A 22,436-nucleotide genomic window follows, 5' to 3' on the forward strand; every position below is an offset into this window, starting at 1 on the left:
TAAAAAAGGGGAAACAGACTCAAAAAGTGTAAATGAATTGTCCAGGGTCACATATTCTTGTAAGTGGTGGACCGGAGATGTGAATCTACTTGCGGCTTCAAAGCTGCAGATCCCAGTTGTGTTTTTCTACCTTCTAAGCCGAACATTATCCCCTTCCCTGATTATCTTGGACGTGAATAAAGGTGTCTGAAAACAAAAGTGTCTGCAGATTTGCACGGCCCCTCTGTGGCCCCTCTTCTACCTTTTTGGTAGCTCTAGGCCACTGGTTTCTCCACTTTCTCACAGTCTGAGGGCTTTCTTCTTTGTTTACTTCTAGGCCTGATTATTTTCCATAATCTACAATTTTAACAACACTCTTGCCACTACTGTAAGCTCTTTGCTCCCTTGTCTTTTTGTCACATGGATTTGGTAAGAATACCTACGCTGTGTGAATCCAACTGCACCTTTTCTCTTTGTTTGCTCCCAGACAGCCAAGCACAGCTGAAGAAAGTAGGCAGTGGCGAGACTGTTCCCTAGAGATTTATGTCCGCTAGCCTTCAGTGGGACTGCAACATATGCCGATCTGGCAACTCACTCCTGTCTTCACAATGGCTAGAGAAACAAAAAAGCCCAGCAGTTGACCCCTTCTTGTCTTTTTTTTTTTTTTTTTTTCCTTTTTGAGACGGAGTCTCGCTCTGTCGCCCAGGCTGGAGTGCAGTGGCGGGATCTCGGCTCACTGCAAGCTCCGCCTCCCAAGTTCATGCCATTCTCCTGCCTCAGCCTCCGGAGTAGCTGGGACCACAGGCGCCCGCCACCTCGCCCGGCTAATTTTTTGTATTTTTAGTAGAGCCGGGGTTTCACGGTGTTAGCCAGGATGGTCTCGATCTTCTGACCTCGTGATCTGCCTACCTCGGCCTCCCAAGGTACTGGGATTACAGGCATGAGCCAGCACGCCTGGCCGTCTTTCTTTTCTTTTCTTTTTTTTTTTCTTTTTAGATGGGGAATCGCTATGCTGCCCAGGCTGGACTGAAACCCCTATGTCTAAGCATCCCATTTCAGCCTCCCCAGTAGCTGAGACTACAGGCATGTGCACCCACAGCTGGCTAACTTCACCCATTCTTTTTAATCACATTTTTAATTTTTATTTCAGTAGTTTTTGGGGAACAGGTGGTGTTTGGTTGGGTGGATAAGTTCTTTAGTCGTGGTTTCTGTGAATTTGGGGGACCCATCACCCAAACAGTGTACATTGTACCCAAGGTGTAGTCCTTTATCCCTCACCCCTCCCACCCTTCCCCCGAGTTCCCAAAGTCCATTGTATCATTCTTATGCCTTTGCATCCTCATGGCTTAGCTCCCACTTAAAAGTGAGAACATACGATATTTGGTTTTCCATTCCTGAGTTACTTCATTTTGAATAATGGTCTCTAGCTCCATCCAGGTTGCTGCAAATGCCATTATTTCATTCCTTTTTATGGCTGAGTATTATTCCATGTTATATATATACCACATTTTCTTTATCCACTCATGCACTGATGGGCATTTGAGCTGGTTCTATATTTTTGCAATTAGGAACTGTGCTGCTACAAACATGTGTGTGGAAGTGTCTTTTTCATATAATGACTTATTTTCCTCTGGGTAGATACCCGCTAGTGGGATTGCTGGAGCTAATGGCAGATTTACTTTTAGTTCTTTAAGGAATCTCCATACTGTTTTCCATAGTGATTGTACTAGTTTACATTCCCACCAGCAGTGTAAAAGTGTTCCCTTTTCACCACATCCATGTCAACATCTATTATTTTTTTATTTTTGATTATGGCCATTCATGAAGGAGTAGGTATCGCTTTATGGTTTTGATTTGTATTTCCCTGATAATTAGTGATATTGAGCATTTTTTCACATGTTTGTTGGCCATTTGTGTATTTTCTTTTAAGAATTATCGGGCAGGGCATAGTGGCTCACGCCTGTAATCCCAGCACTTTGGGAAGTCAAGGAGGGCAGATCACCTGAGGTCAGGAGTTCGACACCAGCCTGGTCAACATGGCGAAACTCCGTCTCTACTAAAAAATACAAAAAAACAAAAGCCAGCATCGTGGCGGGCACCTGTAGTCCCAGCTACTCAGGAGGCTGAGGCAGGGAGAATTGCTTGAGCCCGAGGTTGCAGTGAGCCGAGATTGCACCACTGCACACTAGCCTGGGCGACAGTGCGAGACTCCATCTCAAAAAAAAAAAAAAAGAATTGTCTATTCATGTCCTTAGCATGTGACTTTTTGATAGGATTATTTGCTTTTTTCTTGCTGATTTGTTTGAGTTCCTTGTAGATTCTGGGTATTAGTTCTTTGTTGGATGCATAGTTTGTGGAAATTTTCTCCCACTCTGTGGATTGTCTGTTTACTCTGCTGATTATTTATTTTGCTGTGCAGAACCTTTTTAGTTTAATTAGGTCCCATTTATTTATTTTCATGTTTGTTGCATTTGCTTTTGGGTTTTTAGTCATAAAGTCTTTGCCTAAGCCAATGTCCACAAAAGTTTTTCCAATGTTGTCTTCTAGAATTTTTATGGTTTCAGGTCTTAGATTTCAGCCTTTGATCTATCTTGAGTTGATTTTTGTGTAAGGTGAGAGATGAGGATCCAGTTTAATTCTTCTACATGTGGCTTGCCAATTATCCCAGTACCATTTATTGAATAGGGTGTCCTTTCCCCACTTTACGTTTTTGTTTGCTTTGTTGAAGATCCATTGGATGTAAGTATTTGGCTTTATTTCTGGGTTCTCTATTCTGTTCCATTGGTCTATGTACCTACTTTATTCCAGTACCATGCTGTTTTGGTGACTATAGCCTTGTAGTATACTTTGAAGTTGGGTAATGTGATGCTTCCAGATTTGTTCTTTTTGCTTAGTCTTGCTTTGGCTATGCAGGCCCCTTTTTGGTTCCATACTTCCCCACTTCTTAAAAAATTTTTGTTTTTAAATCATAGTAAGAAAACATGAGATCTGTCCTCTTAAGAATTTGTTCTTTCTCTTCAACTTTTTTTTTTTTTTTTTTTTTTTTTTTTTTTTTTTTTTGAGACGGAGTCTCACGCTGTTGCCCAGGCTGGAGTGCAGTGGCGCGATCTCGGCTCACTGCAAGCTCCGCCTCCCGGGTTCCCGCCATTCTCCTGCCTCAGCCTCCTGAGTAGCTGGGACTACAGGCGCCCGCCACCGCGCCCGGCTATTTTTTTTGTATTTTTAGTAGAGACGGGGTTTCACTGTGGTCTCGATCTCCTGACCTTGTGATCCGCCCGCCTCGGCCTCCCAAAGTGCTGGGATTACAGGCTTGAGCCACCGCGCCCGGCCTCTCTTCAACTTTTATTGTAAGTTCAAGGGTACATGTGCAGGATGTGCAGGTTTGTTACATAGGTGGTAATATATGACCCATGTTTACTTTAGGTTGAATAATGTTTGGACTTAGCATTTAAATATATTACAGGCCAGGTGTGGTGGATCATGCCTGTAATCCCAGCACTTTGGGATGCCAGTGCAGGAGGATCACTTGAGACTAGGAATTGGAGACAAGCCTGGGCAACATAGTGAGACTCCCCCCGATCTCTACTAAAAGTAAAAGCTTAGCTGGGCATGATAATGCATGCCTGTAATCCCAGCTACTTGGGAGGCTGAGAGGAGGATCGCTTCAGCCCAGGAGTTCGAGGCAGCAGTGAGCTATGATTGTGCCACTGCATTCCAGCCTGGGTGACAAACCAAAACCCTGTCTCTAAAAAAAATTTTAATAAATGTATTATAATTACGCCCTATATGTCAAAGGTCTTTTTCAGAGCACAAAAGCATTCAAATGCACAGCCTCTGTAAACTGGCCAGAACCAGTCAATGAGTGGTGGTCTTCTTAGCTGAAGAAAATTACTGAAATCAACTTCTTTGTCCCAACCTGTAGTTATGGCTGGTGGAACAGGGGTTCCAGTCAGCGTCTGTGAGCTGAATGAGTCATAGTTGTTTTAATACTGTTTATCTTGAGGCAAGTACTCATTTAGCTGCGACAGAAAACGAAAAACCTTGTGGCAATTGAACATAGTTTATTCTTTAAGGTAGGGGTGCATGGCTTAACCCTTGCCTAGCACAGCCTTGGGTCCTGTCTATAATTTGGGATTTTATTGCCACAGTCTGTTCTGTCAGTCTTATTGTCTCTATTTTAACTTTAATGCTCATCAGTTGTTATGTCTAAAACACAAATAGAGCCAGGTGTGGTGGCTTACACCTGTAATCCCAGCACTTTGGGAGGCTGAGGCAGATGGATCACTTGAGGTCAGGAGTTCGAGACCAGCCTGGCCAACATGGTGAAACCTGTCTCTACTAAAAATACAAAAATTAGCTGGGCATGGTGGCGTGCACATGTAATCCCAGCTACTTGGGAGGCTGAGGCAGGAGAATCTCTTGAACCCGGGAGGCGAAGGTTGCAGGGAGCCAAGATTACGGCACTGTACTTCAGCCTGGGGGACAGAGCAAGACTGTCTCAAAAAATAAATAAATAAATAAATAACACTAATAGGTATATCAAGGTGTGTTGTATTAATCCATTTTCACGCTGCTAATAAAGACATACCCGAGACCGTGTAATCTGTAAAGGAAAGAGGTTTAGTTGACTCACAATTCAGCATGACTGGGGAGGCCTCAGGCAACTTCTAATCATGGTGGAAGGGGAAGCAAACACATCCTTCTTCACAAGGCAGTAGCAAGAAGGAGAATTAGCAAAAGGAGGAAAAGCCTTTTTCTTCTATAAAACCATCAGAAAGGCCGGGTGTGGTGGTTCATGCCTGTAATCCCAGAAGTTTGGGAGGCCAAAGCGGGTGGATCACTTGAGGTCAGGAGTTCCAGGCCAACATGTTGAAACTCCATCTCTGCTAAAAATAGCGAGTCTCCATCTAAAACAAAAACAAAAACAAAACAAAACATCGGATGTCCAGAGAACTCACTCTCACTCACTATCCTGAGAACAGCAGCATGGGGGTAATCACCCCCATGATTCAGTTACCTCCCACCGGGTCCCTCCCACAACACGTGGGGTTTATGGAAACTACAATTCAAGATGAGATTTGGGTGGGGATACAGCCAAACCACATCACGTGTCTAACGTCCCACCCTGTTGTAGCTGGGAACTCAGTCTCTAAGGTTTTTCTGGGGTCCCCTTAGCCAAAAGGAGGTCCTTTCAGTCAGTGGGGGACTTGGGATTTTATTTTTAGTTTACAGTGGAATCATGCTGGATTTGTCCTTCTGTGACTGGCTTATTTCACATAGCACAATGCCCTTAAGGTTTATCACTGTTGTCAAATGTTGCAGAATTTCTTTTTTAAAGGCTGAATAATATTCTATTTTAGGTATATGCCATATTTTGTTTAACCATTCGTCTGTCGATGGACCCTCGGTTGGGTTGCTTCCACATCTTGGCTATTGTGAATAAATGCTACAATCAACAGTGGAGCACGAATATCTCTTCAAGTTCCTGATTTCAGTTCTTTTAGATAAAGACCCATAAGTGGGGTTTCTGGATCCTGTGGTGGTTGTATTTTTATTTTTTTGAGGAATCTCCATATACCGTTCTTCACAGTGGCTGCACCATTTTGTGTTCCCACCAACAGTACACAAAAGTTCCAATTTTTTGACATCCTTACCAACACTTGTATTTCACCTCTTCTTTTACAGGGAGAATAATATCAAATCTGTTAGAAACCTTCTTGTCTTCCCAATATTAAGCATACAAATCTATCCCTGGGTCTATCTGTGTTAGATGTGATCAACCAGGACTCAGCATCCATTCTTTCCAGAATCTAAAAAGCTAAAAAATTGTATTTCCACTGGGCGTGGTGGTTCACATCTATAATCCCAGCACTTTGGGAGGCCAAGGCAGGTGGATCATCTGAGGTCGGGAGTTTGAGACCAGCCTGACCAACATGGAGAAACACTATCTGTACTAAAAATACAAAATTAGCCAAGTGTGGTGGTGCATGCCTGTAATCCTAGCTTCTCAGGAGGCTGAGGAAGGAGAATTGCTTGAACCCAGAAGGCGGAAGTTGCAGTGAGCCAAGATTGCGTCATTGCACTCCAGCCTGAGTAACAAGAGTGAAACTCCGTCTCAAAAAAAAAAAAAAAAATGTATTTCCCAGACTCAGTTGCAATTAGAATCCCAGATATGGATGGGTTCTGCCAGTTAGTGAGATTTGGAAGAAGGAAGTGAGGCTATAGCCATAGTCCTGCTGCTTTTGGCTGATATCTGCTGGCAAGCAAGGTCATGGCTGTTTATAATTGCACCACAGAGCTTCAAATAAGAAAAGATTTGGGGTTTAAATTCTTGGTTCAAGGTAGGGTCAGATAACCTGGTGTCATTCCTGACTACTGCAATAGATGTGTCATCTCTTATAGCCACAGGGCCCATGTAGCCAAGAATTGAAGAGAGCTGATCCCATGGGTTGCTGATTTGTAATATAATTGTTATGTATGCTGTATTCACAGCCTGACCAGGTGCATGGAACAGGAAAAAGTGGCTCTCAGGAACTGAAATAGGGATGTTTGGGTGGATGCTGATGATTTTGTGTTCCCTGACTACCCATATCCAAAGTCCAGTGAGATTCCTTTGCTGATAGAAGCAGCCCCTCCTTCCATCGGACCAGGCTGATTCTGCTTTCTCTGGGAAGTATGTAATGACCTCACCCAGAGAAGTTATTTTGCAAGAGGATTCTAATTCTCGTGACCACTCCACTGCCCATTGTTCGTTTCCAGATCTATAATGAAAGTCAGATTCCAGGATGCTCCAGGAGACAGGCACACAGTCTGACCAAGGAGGATATAGCTTCCACAACAAAATAAAACAATCAAACAAACAAGTCTTAGCTAATTGAGTGAGCTGAAGCCTAGGGAATATGGGTGCTAGGTCAGAGAGGAAAGAAGGTAACATTTGGCTGAATTTGTCAATATAATATATTACAGAGATTTGGGGTTTTAAAATTCCAGCTGGAAATGGTTCTAACAGGTAAACTGGTTGATTAAAATCTGGATCAACAATGGCCTTTACAAAACAAAGTTGAGTTGAGACGCCAGAAACTGCTTAGAATATTACAGAAGAAGGAATCCAAGAATTTTCACTTGATGACTGAGACAGGACAGGAGTTAAGTATACATGTGTTGATTGAGTGAGTGAATGATTACAACTTGCCTGGTTTCTCATTAGGTGCCATTGATTCAGTTATATAACTAACCAGGTCCCTCAGCCCCAAGCTTCTCCCCTCCAATATTCTTGCCCCACCCCACACTCAGTCAGCCGCCAAAGTGACACACAGCACGCCTCACCATCTCCAGAGTCTCCAGCCTAAACCTCATCCACTTTCTACTCTAATGCCCTGCCAAAGCGCAGTTACTATTCACATGTGGGAAACCCTGCATTTTCCCTATAAGGATAACTTTTTAAGCAGTTGGTCATCCTGTAGACATAAAGTTGAAGAAGTGTAGATAAACCTTGTAGACATAAACTTGAAGAGCTGTATATAGACGAATAGTTGTTTATACAATTTACCAACTTGATTGCACAAATCTTAAAAATCGCAAACTATGTAACACAGCCGCGTATTAATTTGTAAATATTGCTTTTCTTCCTGTTTACTTGTTGTGAAATGGTTTTCTTAACTCTTCCCAGAAATCCTTGGCATATACTTTTTAGTTCCCGTCCATTTTTGAAAATGTTATAAATTACACAAAAGTGAAAGTAATAAGACATTTTCTGTATTTCCATCATCCAGATTCAATAGTTAAGTTTTGCTACATATTCTTAATATATTCTTCCTTTCTTCTTTTTTTTTTTTTGAGATGGAGTCTCACTCTGTTGCTCAGGCTGGAGTGCTGTGGTGTGATCTCGGCTCACTGTAATCTCCACCTCCCAGGGTCAAGTGATTCTCCTGCCTCAGCCTCCTGAGTACCTGGGACCTCAGGCATCTGCCACCACACCTGGTTAATTTTTGTATTTTTAGGAGAGATGGGATTTTGCCATGTTGGCCAGGCTGGTCTCGAACTCTTGACCTCAGGTGATCTGCCCGCTTCAGCCTTCCAAAGTGCTGGGATTACAGGCGTGAGCCACTGTGCCCAGCCTGAAGAAGTATTTTAAAGCAAATCCCAGATCATGTCATTGCGGCATGCATGAAGATGATATTTCAGTGTGCATCTGTAAAAAAAAATCCACAATGCCCTGATCATGCCTAACAACATTCAGAATTATTCTTTGGAATAATTTAATATTCAGTCATAATCAAATTTTGCTAATTGTCTCCAAGTATCTTTTTATGATTGCTTTGTCCAAATCAGGATCCATACAAAGTCCTCCCACCAGAGTCACAATTGTGTGGTGGTGTTTTTAAAATTGTCTTTTTAGTCACTTTTATTCCAAAGTCTTTCCTTTCCTTGTTTTTTGTTTGTTCCCTCTTGTTGCCTTGAACCAAAAATAGAGCCAGTTGTCCCATAGCATTCCCACATTCTGGAATTCTCTGTTTGCTTCCTTATACTGTCATTTAACTAGCTTCTCTGTCTCCCTCTTTCCTGTAAATAAGCCCTCAAGGTCTCAGTAGATTCAGGTCTAACGTTTTATTATTTATTTGAGACAGAGTGTCACTCTGTTACCCAGGCTGGAGTGCAGTGGTGTAATCTTCTCTCCCTGCAACCTCTGCCTCCCAGGTGCAAGTGATTCTCATGCCCCAGCCTCCCGAGTAGCTGGATTACAGGCACGCGCCACCACGCCCAACTTATTTTTGTATTTTTAGTAGAGGTGGCGCTTCACCATGTTGGCCAGACTAATCTTGAACTTCTGACCTCAAGTGATCCACTTGCCTTGGCCTCCCAAAGTGCTGGGATTATGGGCATGAACCACCACACCCAGGCCTGGGTCTAATTTTTAAAAATTTATTATTGTTATTATTATGTTTTAGAGGCAGGATCTCATTCTGTCACCCAGGCTGGAGTGTGGTGGTGTGATCATGGCTCACTGCAGCCTCAAACTCCTGGGCTCAAGCAGTCCTCCTGCCTCAGGCTCCCAAGTAGTTGGAACTACAGGTATGCATCACCGTGCCTGGCTAACTTTTTAATTGTTTTTTTTATAGAGACAGTGTCTTTCTATGTTGCCCAGGCTGAGCACGAACTCCTGGGCTCAAGCAGTCCTTGAACTTTGGTCTCCCAAAGTGCTGGGATTCCAGGCATGAGCCACGAGGCCTGGCCCAGATTCAACTTTTTTTGGGAGGAGCATTTCACAGGTTTTGCTGAGTGCTTCTGGGAAGTCACACCATGAGCCCCCTTGGTGGGGGTGCGTGGCAGCAATTAGACTTCGCCTTTGGGAATTTCCCCATCAACCTTCCAAGCAATGGGTTTTTCTTTTGAAGATCTCTGAGTCATTGATTTCATTAGGGGCTGTAATATAATGCATTTCTATCATTCTTTCCACATCTATGAGCTGGAATTCTTCTGTAAACAGGAATTCCCCGCATCAACCAGGGTAACGCAGTTACCTGAAAATATGGTTCATTGAGGAAGGGCAGGATAGAGCTTATTTCCTTTCTTAAAATACAACAACTTTATTGAGATATAATTCACATACATACAATTCATCCTTGTAGAGTGTACAGATCAGTGGTTTTTGGTATATTCACAAAGGTGTGCAACCATCACCACTAATTTCAGAACAATGTCATTATCCCCAGAGGAAGCTTCATGCTCATTAACAGACACTTCCCATTCCTTCCTCCCCTCCCAGCTCCTGACAACCACTAATCTGCTTTATCTCTATGGATTTGCCTATTCTGCACACTTCATATGAATGGAATCATACAACAGGTGGTCCTCTGTGACTCTCCTTCCCTTCCCTCCTCTCCCCTCACTTCCCTTCCCTTCCCTTCTCTTTTGAGACAGGGTCTTACTCTGTCACCCAGGCAGGAGTGCCACTGGCATGATCTCAGCTCACTGCCACCTCTGCCCCCTGGGTTCAAGCAATTCTTGTGCTTCAGCCTCCTGAGTAGCTGAGATTACAGGTGCCCACCACCATAGCCCAGCTAACATTTTTATTTTTAGTAGAGACAGGGTTTCTCCATGTTGGTCAGGCTGGTCTGGAATTCCTGACGTCAGGTGATCCACCAGCCTAGGCCTCCCAAAGTGCTGGGATTACAGGCGTGAACCACTGTGCCCAGCCAGGAAATATGTTTTTACATATATGAGTTTATCTATTACTTCGTTCACTTTGCCAGATAAATCATACTATACATTCTGATGTGCACCCTGCTTTTTGTAGTTCATAAAGTATCAAGCAATCTTTCCATATTAGTAAATAGAAATCTACATCACTCCTTTTAATAGCTGAATAGAATATTAGCTTATAACTATCACAATTTAATAAATTCCCTACTGATAAACACTTTAGTTGTTTTCTTTTTTGCTATTAACAATATTGCAATAAGCATTAATATATACAGGCACCTGCCACTACACCAGGATAATTTTTCTGTTTTTAGTAGAGACAGGGATTTACCATGTTGGCCAGGCTGGTCTCAAACTCCTGACCTCAAGTGATCCACCCACCTTGGCCTCCCAAAGTTCTGGGATTACAGGTGTGAGCCACCGCACCCTGCCACCCATATACCCTGATGGAAGACAAGTGAATTCAAATCCCAGGAGACATGCAAGTATCCACTACAAGAACTAACTTTCTTTTGAAGTCATTTACTTAATCTTAAAAACCCAGGCCGAGCACAGTGGCTCACCCATATAGTCCCAGCACTTTGGGAGGCTGAGGCGGGTGGATCACTTGAGGTCAGGAGTTCGAGACCAGCCTGGCCAACATGGTAAAATCCCGTCTGTATTAAAAATACAATAATTAGCCAGGTGTGGTGGTGCACGCCTGTAATCCCAGGTACTCAGGAGGCTGAGGCAGGAGAATCACTTGAACCCAGGAGGCGGAGGTTGCAGTGAGCTGAGATCACACCACTGCACTCCAGCCTGGTCAATGGGGGGAGACTCCATCTCAAAAAGAAAAAAATATTTTTAAAAAAACTGTTCATATTTTGTAGTATATCCATGTCTGTTCTTTATTAATCAATGTGTTAAAAAAATAATAAGTTACTCAATGTTAAAATTTCATCTCTTTAGGAAGATGCACCACATTTATCTGAAGGATCCGCACGTTCTGTGCATACCTGTGTTCCCAGGGCTTGGGTACCCCAGCTAAAGGAGTGTGGTTCTGATCTATCTCCTTTATTATAGGTATAATCCAGTTACCGAGAATGTGACTGTCAGGAGTGAAGGCACTATGCAGTTGAACTTCACACTTGTTCAATCCTCAAAAGATTCAAACAATGAATCAAAGAAAGGAAAGGGAGGCCAGGTGCAGTGGCTCATGCTTGTAATTCTAGCACTTTGGGAGGCCGAGCCGGGTGGATCACGAGGTCAGGAGATAGAGACCATCCTTGTTAACATGGTGAAACCCCGTCTCTACTAAAAATACAAAAAATTAGCTGGGCGTGGTGGCGGGCATCTGTAGTCCCAGCTACTTGGGAGGCTGACGCAGGAGAATGGCGTGAACCCGGGAGGTGGAGCTTGCGGTGAGCCGAGATCACACCACTGCACTCCAGCCTGGGCTGACAGAGCAAGACTCCATCTCACAAAAAAAAAAAAAAAGATTTTTTTTCTCCAGGAGAAGGGGTTCTTGGGGGCTATAAGCAGCAGGCAGAAGACTTTACTGCATGCGTGGATAGGTGATAGCAACCGAAGTTTGCACTGGGAACTGGCATCAAGAGTGACCTGAACTCCTACTCATGCACCTCTCTCTCCCTGTCTCTCTTTTTGCCTTTTATGTCTCTCTCCCTTTTCCTCTCAGCCTCCTCTGTCTCTCTCCCCATCTCTCTTCTTCTCTCTCGATCTCACTCCCTTCTCCCCATCTCTCTTTCTCTCTCCTTCTTCTCCACTTCTGTCTCCCTCCTCGTCTCCCTCCCTGCCAATGTTCAGGCTTCTGGGCCCCCCTGGACGGGTGCACACAGGACTCCTAGGCCACCTTTCAGGACACATGCACAGGGCTGCAGAACCTTGGTCCCCCACCTCCCCATGCCCTCAAGGTCAGTGGTGTGGGGCGTGCCTGGTCTTTCCTGGGTGGGTGCCCCACACTCCATGAAGCAGAAGCTGTAGGTCACCATTGGCTTGAGTGGTGCACCTGCCGGGCTGCCGGCTTCCTCCTTGTGATCTGCTGAGGCCAAAGCAGAGGACACCCGCCCAGGCCCGACCCTGCACCAGGGTAGGGTAGGGGTGGGTTTGGAGGTGGGGGTGGGGGATGGGAGCAGTCACTGCAAATGGGTTCCTGGCTCGCTTCCTGCCCCGAACTCTACCATGCAAGACCTCCTCTCCCGCCCTTTCCCCTGCCCCACCACCTCTACCCCTAGACAGCCCCAGGCACAGGCTCCAGACGTCTCCCTGGATCCAGGAACCAAAGGCAGCCACTGGGCTCCAAAGCTCGGCACACAGAACAGTGCTCTCCGGAGACAGTTTGGACACGTTGCTGAACTGCCTGATGGACATGGCTCTTGTCACAAAATGAATTTGCATCCTGAGGAAGCCTCTTCTTCAGAGGAAGCTTCCCCAGTCACCTCTGCTCTCTCCGATGACATGAGTCCTCCCAGGTGACCTCAGCCCTCTCAGGTGACGTCTTTCCACCATAACTCTGGCTCTCTCAGGAGGTGGGCTACTGCAGGGACCTGAGCCACGTCACCGCCTTGTTCCTCCTTTATCTGCCTGAGGAGGACATATTCTGGGCACTGGCCCAGCTGCTGGCTGCTGAGAGGCACTCCCCGCAGGGTAGGTGGACAGCCGCCCTCAGGACCTCACACAGCCAGACCCAGGGGCGGCCACCCTGGGCAGGTGATCTCAACTTTCAGCGAAGGCACCTTCCTTGTGTTGGCAGCTTGTTTGGAGCCTCTAGGATGTCTCTGTTGAGGGTCCCACGGGGGCCCGGAGCTGAACGGGGACCCCCAGATCCTGAGTCAGATGCCTTTCACCCCCATCAGCAGAGGGCATCTCATCGTCCCCGTGGCCACCCTCTGCATCCTGCAGCCACGCCCTCTGGCTCTGATTCTGTGCAACTGACTCTCCCCTCCCTGAGAGTCCTGCCCTCCAGCTGGCCGGGCTCCAGCTGCCCTTGGTACCCAAAGATGGGCTGATAAAACCCTGATGGCAGCATCTCCCCATCCTGTCTCCCCTGGCCTGAGCCCACTTGCAGGAGAGCATCACGAAGTCCAGCACCCGCCCTTTGTCATGGCCTCAAAGTCAGGCTTGCCCTCCCAGCACCCTGGTCCGGGAGGCCTCCAGGAGCACCTCCAGCCAGTCACCAGGGGATATTCCCACCCCTCGTCCCCAGGGCCAAGGCCACATGGCGGGTTCACCAGATGGGAGGGTGGGAGGCCTCGGGGTTCAGGGGCCTCTGCAGCTGTCCAGCTCTTCCAGTTGATGGTTCCACATCTTGGGAGCCGGCTGATTTCATGATGGGCTGGGAGCTTCTCGGGATTCCACAGCCCAAATATCACAAGGGTCCGGGGACTCCAAGACCACCAGGAACATGTGGCACCCACGTCATACCGCAAGACCATGAGGCACACAGTGAGTTATGGTCCCCCCAGCTCTTCCCCAGAGGCTCTGCATCCTGTGGGGCCAGAGGAGCCAGGGGCCGGAGACCCTGGTGGGGCTGGTGAGAGGCTGAGTTCCAGCCACGGCCTGACCTGGGACGTGGGGTTCTCCATGGATCTGGAGTTGGGTTTCCTTTCCCGCCCTGGAGGAGACAGAGGCACAGGGACTGGGGCTAGTTCCCGTAGAGCAGGGCTAAGGACAGTGTGTCCGCCAGGAGTGTGGGAAGGGGGAGGTGTAAGGAGCCCTGGACACTGCCCAGTGTTCTGTACTTGGGGAAGAATCTTCAGAGGGCCCTGGAAGAGGGAGGTTTTTAGGGCAACCCAGAGGGACCTGAGCACCTCTGTTCCTCCCATCAGGACAAGGAAGAGCTATGCGTTCAGGGTTCCTCATTAGGTTGGTTTCTTTGGAGCTTGATCAAGGGGGTAAGGGGGCACAGGGAAACTCTGGCTCAGGGACCCTCCTTGCCCTGCAGGGCCCTGCTCCCCCAGCCCAGGGGTCCGGCTCACCCCCAGCCCACAGGAGTCTCAGGTAGATATCTGCAGTACACACAAGCAAAGCCCTCTGCCGAAGAGGGGTCATCCCACGGCAGAGGTTGGGGCTCATGGGCTCATGGACCAGCCTCATGGGCAAACTGGGCCAGGACCCACTTGGGAGGGCTCAAGGAAGCCTCAAGTCCTGGGGAAGCCCCTGTCTCCAGAAGCCACATCCCCATTGAAATGAGTGCTCCCCCACGAGGAGCTGCAAGACCTCGTCTGACCCAGCTTCCTGAAGGGGTCTGATGACCCTCATAAGAAGGGTCAGTGACTGGGGGACTGAAGCCTCAGTGGGCCCAGCTTGAGCCACCAGCCCCAGCTTGGAAGGGCGAGGTCCTCCCACACCTGGTGTCCCCACAGATCTCTCTCGGGCTCACCCTGAGCCTTTGGGACATGTATTTGTTAGAAGCGGAACAGGTGTTGATGCCAAAGGCACTCACTGTCTTTAAGGTTCAGAGGAGTAAGTCCACGTGTGCCCAGTGGGGTCTGGGGAACACAGGGGTCAGACCCCGACTGGCCCAGTGGCAGCTTCCTCACACTGTCCCCACGATTCTCTGCCCTGGCCCAGAGGGAGGTCTGGCTGGGTGGGCTGGGCAGGGAACAGTGACATACCCCCTCCTGTAGGAGCCCATCCCCCACATGACCCAGATGAAAGTCAGGAGTGTGGTGAGCACTTCTCTGGGCAGGCTGCCCCCCAGCCACAGCCTCCTGTGCACATCTGGAAGCCTGGGGTGGCCACAAAGGGATCCGGCACTCCCCAGTGGGAGGTGGCTGAGGTCGCAACGGGGTATGGGCTCTGACCCCTCCCAGGGAACTCTCCTGGCCTGATGCCCACCCTATCCCTAAAGCACCTCATGAAGATGTCCAGGGGTGGCCGTGGGTATGTTTTCAGGACCAGTTCTCCCATACCTGGGCCCTGGATGACGATGCAGTTCTCAGACACCCTCGGACCTCTATGAGGAAACTAACAAGGAAGCGTGGGGACCTGCCACCTCCAGATGGGCTGCAGTACCAGGTCCCCTCCCGAGTCAGCCTCTGGGGCAGTCAGTAGTCGGGAAGTGCCCAGGACCCCCAACACTACTACCTGGGCCTTTCTCTTCACCTGTTCTCCCTCCTCTTCCTCCTGGACTCTAAGAAAGTACAATAGGCCCCCTGGTCCTCAGGGCAGGCGCTCAGTGCGTGTGTACTGGACATGCTGCACAAGCAGGAGTGGGATGTGGGCAAGACTCTCCAACAAGCCCCCTCCCACTCTCCACCATGTCCCACTCTCCCCCTCAAAGGGCCCTCAAGGGCACTGGAGGAGCCAGATCCATTTGTGGGATCCCCCACCCCTCCCTGAGAGCACTGACAGCCTCAGAGAGCAGCAGAGGGCCCTCAGTCCTGAACACCCCTCCAAGGGTGCCAGGACTTGGGGGTGGGCACAGGGGGGACCCCTGGACCAGAGCCGGAGCCAAGAGTTCAGCCAGGTGTGGAAACAGTCAGTCCTGGCATGGACTGGGCAGCCCAGGAGGGCAGAGGGGGTTCTGTATCTGGGCTCTCTCACCCACCATGGAGACAGGTCCCCATGTGAGGTGGCAAGGGGGCTGGGTGACATCCAAGGCCCCTCCCACCTGAGTTCTGACTGGAGGCTGTATCCCAGGCCCAACAGTCTTGGGATGAGGACGTGGAGCAGGAAGCCCCCAGTCAGACTGAACCCTGGGGGAGGGCAGTCCCAGAAACCACCTGAGGTACCCCGACAGCTTCCCACCACAGGAGGCACAGACCCCTCCCTCTGGGATCAGCAGCCTGCAGGTGTGTCCTCAGTGTCAGACCACAGGGGCCACACAGAGACCCTGAGGACTCCAAAGACCCAGGCAGGTGGAGCCCGGCCCAGAAAGGACTGCATAGGCTCACTGGAGATGCCGACCACGTCTGTTTTTCTTTCAGCCAAACCCGAGCAAGGGTCCTTGACACCCAGGCCTGTGCTGGCTTCAGCTGGCAGGAAGACCCTCTGGCAGGGGCATAGGCAGGCCCCTCCTGGCCACCAACCTGGTTCCAGTGGCCCATTTGGTCAGCTTCCCCGCCATGGGCGCCTCGTCCTTTCACACCCCATCCTGATGGGACTGTCCATGAGGCCAAGGCCCAGTGGCATGAGGAGGCTTCCATGGAACCCAGGGCAGCAGGCCATTCTCTGGGGGCACTGGGGACTCTGGGCGTGCCCAGTCTGGCCCTGGCTCATGGGGGACCTCGGGTTTCCTGGAGGTTCCTCCAGTGGAACTCCATGCCACAGCTTCCTATGAATTTGGATGTGGGGGGCCCTTGTTGCCCCCGTTATGATTTTGAACAGAGCTGCTGGGTCCAAGTCCCTTTCAAATGTGTCCTGGACACATGGGACAGCCTAGCCCAGGAAGTCCATGGCGACCCCAACACCGGGCCCTGCCCAGGCTCATCAGGACTAAAAGGGAGGTCGGGAGATACCCCCACTGCAGCATGGCACCTGTATCTGGCCCCCTCGGTGGCCATTGACTGGCATGTCTGGAAGGAGTCAGTGTGGCACCCCGCAAGCTGCACCACAGCCCCAGACACCTCAGAAAATCCTGTTCAATGGGGAAGCCGGTCCCATCAAGGCCACGAGAGAGAAAGGTGAGCATGACGTCCTCGCAGTCCCAGCCAGCCAGCAGCACGCCTGGGGCCTCTGTCCCCACCTGTGGGACTGTGTCCCCCTCCCAGGGCACAATTCCCAAGCCAAGAGGGGTCTGGCCTAGACCCCAACCCTGGGAAGAGAGGGGCACCAGGGGTGTGGTGGGCTCCCAGCTGCAGTCAGCATGACCTTGCAGGGGACCCTGGCACTGCGGAGCTCTGCACTGTCACAATTCACCTCGCAGAAGCCGGACGACATCCCGAAGCCTCACAGTCACTGCCACAGCCGCAGCAGGCGCCCCCACCACGTGCCTTCCAGCTGCCAGTGCAGGCTTTCCTGACAGCCCAGCGCCCTGCAGCCCTCGCCTCAGCAGCTCAGACTCGGAAGGTATCTGTGGCTCATGTTCCCAGTGCTCCCACCGAAGAGAATTACTATAGAGGATGTTCTGGGTCCTGAGTTGAGCAAAACGGCACGCCCTGTGGATGGAGCCTGCTTCTTTCCCGTCCCCCACGCCTGCTGGATATGCCCACCCAGCAAGTGGCCTTCAGACGGTCATGGGGACGGGAGCGGCTCAGCATCCTGCACGTGCCCTTACCAAGGCTCACCAGGCTGACACCACTGCTGAGTGCCCTATCTGTGGACAAGAGACTCGCACCCAGTCCGTGGGTGGCACAGTTTCCCAGGAGGACCGGCTGGCCACCTGCTGGCAGGCTGATCACACTGCGGAGGGGGCTGAGATTGGCTTTCACTGCACTGAGTCACAATGTGGACACGGACTTGCCAGCCCTGCAGGGCATACAGCACTGCTTCCGACCAGGGCACCTCATTCACAGCGAGAGACGTGCAGCAGTGTGTTCCCACCTCAGGGCCTTGGCTCTGCCACCTCTACTTGGAATGTTCTCGGTTCCCTCCAGGCTTCTAGAGGCATCTAGGCCAGGGCTCATGGCTGGATAAGCACCCAAATCCCCACAACTCAAACGAGCTTCTCATCCTCGTTTTATTTGGTGTTAAACTTAAGAAAATTTATTAAGGCCGGGCGCGGTGGCTCACGCCTGTAATCCCAGCACTTTGGGAGGCCGAGGTGGGTGGATCACGAAGTCAGGAGATCGAGACCATCCTGGCTAAAACGGTGAAAACCCGTCTCTACTAAAAATACAAACAAATTAGCCACGTGTGGTGATGGGCACCTGTGGTCCCAGCTACTCAGGAGGCTGAGGCAGGAGAATGGCGTGAACCCGGGAGGCGGAGCTTGTAGTGAGCCCAGATCATGCCACTGTACTCCAGCCTAGGCGACAGAGCGAAACTCCGTCTCAAAAAAAAAAAAAAAAAAAAGAAACAAAATTTATTAAGACATGACTTACCTCCTGGTAAGTGTGCAGCTCAAAAGACATTCACAGATGGAACACACCAGCCCCCAGATCACAAAGCCAACCATGGCCAGCCGCTCCAGCGCCCCTGGGCCCGCAACCAGCGTTCTGACTTCTGATGACACCGTGAGCCTGTGTTTTGTACTTTACGCTCATGGAAGGATAACCACCTTCATGTTTTAAAATAAATGTTTACTTTTGAAATGATTTTAGATACACAGAAAAATTGAAAAGACACTATAGTGTACTCTACACCTTATACCCAGTTGCCCCTAGTAATGACACTTTGCATTACCATGGCACATTTGTCCAAACTAAGACATTTAGGCTGGCTGTGGTGGCTCACACCTGTAATCCCAGCAATTTGAGAGGTTGAGGCAGGAGGTTCAGGTTCACTTGAGCCCAGGAGTTTGAGACCAGCCTGGGCAACACAGGTAGACCCTGTCTCTAGAGAAAAGTGAAAAAAATTAGCCAGGCATGGTAGCGGGTGCCTATAGTCCCACCTAATCAGGAGGTTGAGGCAGGAGGATTGCTTGAGCCCAAGAGTTCCAGGAAGCAGTGAGCTATGATCGCACCACTGCACTCCAGCCTAGGTGACAGAGTGAGAATTCACCTCTTTAAAAAAATTAATTTAACATGGGTGCACTCCTGTTAGCTAAATAATGTTAGCTATTATCTAAGGTTATTAATGCAGTAATTATATTAACACAGTGAAATTTATTCAGATTTCATCCACTTTTGCCTAATTCTTGTACCTGTCCTGGGATCCCACCTCAGACTCACCCTCTGCCTTTAGGTCACTGCTCCTTAGCTTCCTCCAGAGGCTACAGCCAAACACACATCTGGGCTGAATAGCAGAGTTGATGGCTGCTGGGCTCCAAATCTCTACAGCGTGTTACCATACTGAGTACTGCAGGCAGTGGTAACACAATGGTGGCTATTTGTGGGCTGGGCGTGGTGGCTCAAGCCTGTAATCCCAGCACTTTGGGAGGCCAAGGCGACTGGATCACCTGAGGTCAGGAGTTTGAGACCAGCCTGGCCAGCACGGTGAAACCCCATCTCTACTAAAAATACAAAAAATTAGCCGGGCATGGTGGCGGGCACCTGTAATCCCAAATACTTGGGAGGCTGAGGCAGGAGAATCTTTTGAACCTGGGAGGCGGAGGTTGCAGTGAGCCAAGATCGTACCATTGCACTCCAACCTGGGCAACAAGAGTGCAACTCTGTCTCAAACAAACAAACAAACAAAAACAATGGTGGCTATTTGTGTATTTAAACACAGAAAAGGATCATAAAAATACAGTATAAATGATAAAAAATTGTACACCTGGCCAGGTGTAGTGGTTCATACCGACAATCCCAGCACTTTAGGAGGCCATGCTGGGAGGATCACTTGAACCCAGGACTTCTAGACTAGTCTGGGCAACATAAAAAGACCCCATCTCTTTTGAGATATCAATTTTTAGTGATGTGCACCTGTATAGGGCAATTCCATTATAATCTTATGGGACCACCATCCTATGTGCATTCTGGCATGGACTGAAATATTGTTACCTGACACGTGATTGCATAAGTCATCTAGAGATGATTTAAAGTCTACGGGAAGATGTACTTAGGCTGTATGCAAATCCTGCACCATTTTATATCAGGACTTGAGCATCTGTGGATTTTGGTATTTGTGGGAAGTGGTGAAACTGATTCCCCTACACACACCGAGGGACAACTATAAATCTTTCAGGCCCCATACAAGGCTCAATTCCCTACACCCCCACCCCCAAAGCATTCTAAAGTGTTTGTTTCACTTTACCTGCTCATCCGTTAGCCAGAGGGTTCCATCAACAGCTTGGGCTGTTTCAGAAAGACTTGGGTTCAGGCTGGGCGCGGTGGCTTACGCCTGTAATCTCAGCACTTTGGGAGGCCGAGATGGGCAGATCACCAGGTCAAGAGATCGAGACCATCCTGGCCAACATGGTGAAACCCCATCTCTACTAAAAATACAAAAATTAGCCAGGCGTGGTGGCGCACACCTGTAGTCCCAGCTACTTGGGAGCCTAAGGCAGGAGAATTGCTTGAATCGGGAGGCGGATGTTGCAGTGAGCTGAGATCACGCCACTGCACTCCAGCCTGCCAATAGAGCGAGACTCTGTCTCAAAAAAAAAAAAAAAAAAAAAAAGAACTGGGTTCAATCCCATTCAGCCACTTAGTGTGTCACTTTGGGCAAACCATGTAACTTCTCTGAGCCTCAGTGTCCTCATCTGTAAATTGGGCTAATCGTGGTCCTTACCTCACAGGGCGACTGTGAGGACTAAGTGAGATGAAAGCTGACACCCCGAGTGACACCACTTCTCTCTCCCTCAGACTCAACAGGAAGACGCCTTCACTGCCCAATGCGAAGGTTATGGGGAGGACGTGAGGCCCCAGGGTTCCCCTGTCCCAAGAACATAAACCCTGGATTTTTGCTTCCAGAAACAACCACCTCTAGGATGAGGATGGCTCTCAACTCCCCAAAGCCTGTGCTCCCAACCCACAAAGGTGGCATCTTCAGCAGTGGGGAAGGGGTTGCACTGTGCCAGCCTCACCCTGGCCACTGTCTGTCCTAGTGACTTAGAGCCCAGGTAGGTCCCCAAGCAAAGCAGTGCAGAGTCCGGCCCTAGTCCTGGGCTCCAGGCATCCCGGCCACCCCCACCTGCCCCCACCAGCTGCCTCCATCCCTCAGCTCCTGCTTCCCTCCTTCCCAGCTCAGGATATCTTAGCTCCTTACATGACCCCATCATCTGTCTCCTTGAGGGGAATGCAGCACAAGGGCAGGGAACTCGGTCAGTCTCTGGATGTATCTCCAGTGTCTGTATGCATTTCACCAAACAGAAGACAGCTTTGGAAATGAGAAGAGACCCTCCTGAGGTAGCAGTTCTTAGCTGCCATTTCCCAAGTATTCTTGGCATGCCAGGCACTAAGCCGGATGATGGACATGAGAGCTCTGGAACCCGTGGGGTGCTGTCACTCATGCACAGGTGGGTTGGCCCAGCCCTGGTGCAGTCACATAGCTCCCTGCTAGTGGAGCTGAAATTGGAACCCATTCAGTTTGGCTCTTGCACTGCTCAATGGCTCCCCAGCTCCTCTGAGCAAGAGCTAAAGGTTTGCAATGCCCTCAGGTCATTGAACCTGGGACTTTTCTCCCTGAGCTGCCTGTCATTCTCCCCTGCTCACACCAGGTAAGATGCAGACCTCCCCTCTGGGCCTGAAGCATACCAATCACGCTTCTGCCTCAGGGCCTTTGCACGAGCCATTCCCACTGCCCGGAATGCTCTCTGCCAAGATATCTGCTTGGCTGACCCATCACCTCCTACAAACCTTGCTCAGATCTTGCCTCGTCAATGAGGACAACCTGGCCATGCATCTAGAGGGCGTCCAGCACAGATTATGTGCTCAATACACAGATGAAGAAGGAAGAAGGAAGAAGGAAGGGATGGAGAAGAGAGAGGTGAAGGAAGGACAGAATGCCCATGGCCATTTTTCTTCCAGTGATAACAGGTAGCAATGAATACCTAAGGGCAATGCACACAGGGCAGAAACAAAGTTCATAAAAGGCTGACATGAGCAGGGTGGGAAAAATGCAGCTCTACTCATCTGTCCTGGTACAGATTTGGAGACTCCAGATGTGTCACATCTGGGCAGTCCCTTCTCTGCCCCCTCGCCACTGAGCTCTCCTTCCACCTCCAAGCCTGGCCCCTCCTCCAGGGATCCAGGACCACACAGGAGACAGCTGTGCATCTCCCTGGACGTTGGGAAAGGCTGCCAGTGGGGAAGATGCTCAGTGGCCCTTAAAACTCATCTCGGTTTTGCTCTATCTGTGCAGCCCATCCACTCCTGTGAACAGGAAGAGCACTCAAATGACAGCCCAGACACTAGACCCTCCTCCTCTTGACATCTGAACATGTTCCCCATCCCCACCATTTCCCAGGGTCCTGGGAGAGGGACAGCTGTCTCGTGGATTGTCCTTCTTCATCTGTGTATTGAGCACATACTCTGTGCTGGACGCCCTCTAGATGCATGGCCAAGTGACAAGAGCGACAAGAGCAAAACTCCGTCTCAAAGAAAAAAAAAAAATTGTGGGCCAGGCACAGTGGCTCACGCCTATAATCTCAGCACTTTGAGAGGTCGAGACAGGAGGATCACTTGAAGCCAAGAGTTCAAGGCAAGGTCTGAACAAGATTTGTAGGAGGTGATTGGTCAGCCAAGCAGCTATCTGACCAGAGAGCATTCTGG

At 49.4% G+C, this 22,436-nt stretch overlaps 1 protein-coding gene and 1 pseudogene across 1 annotated transcript in view; both read left to right on the top strand.

Moving 5' to 3' along the window:
- Positions 1-22,436, top strand: part of SRARP (steroid receptor associated and regulated protein) — a 165,151-nt gene that overhangs the window by 134,723 nt on the left and 7,992 nt on the right. The window lies entirely within an intron of this gene.
- On the top strand, positions 13,612-17,725 carry LOC126962078 (TBC1 domain family member 3B-like; annotated as a pseudogene).

Source organism: Macaca thibetana, chromosome 1 (genome assembly GCF_024542745.1).
Source record: "Macaca thibetana thibetana isolate TM-01 chromosome 1, ASM2454274v1, whole genome shotgun sequence".
NCBI lineage: Eukaryota > Metazoa > Chordata > Mammalia > Primates > Cercopithecidae > Macaca > Macaca thibetana.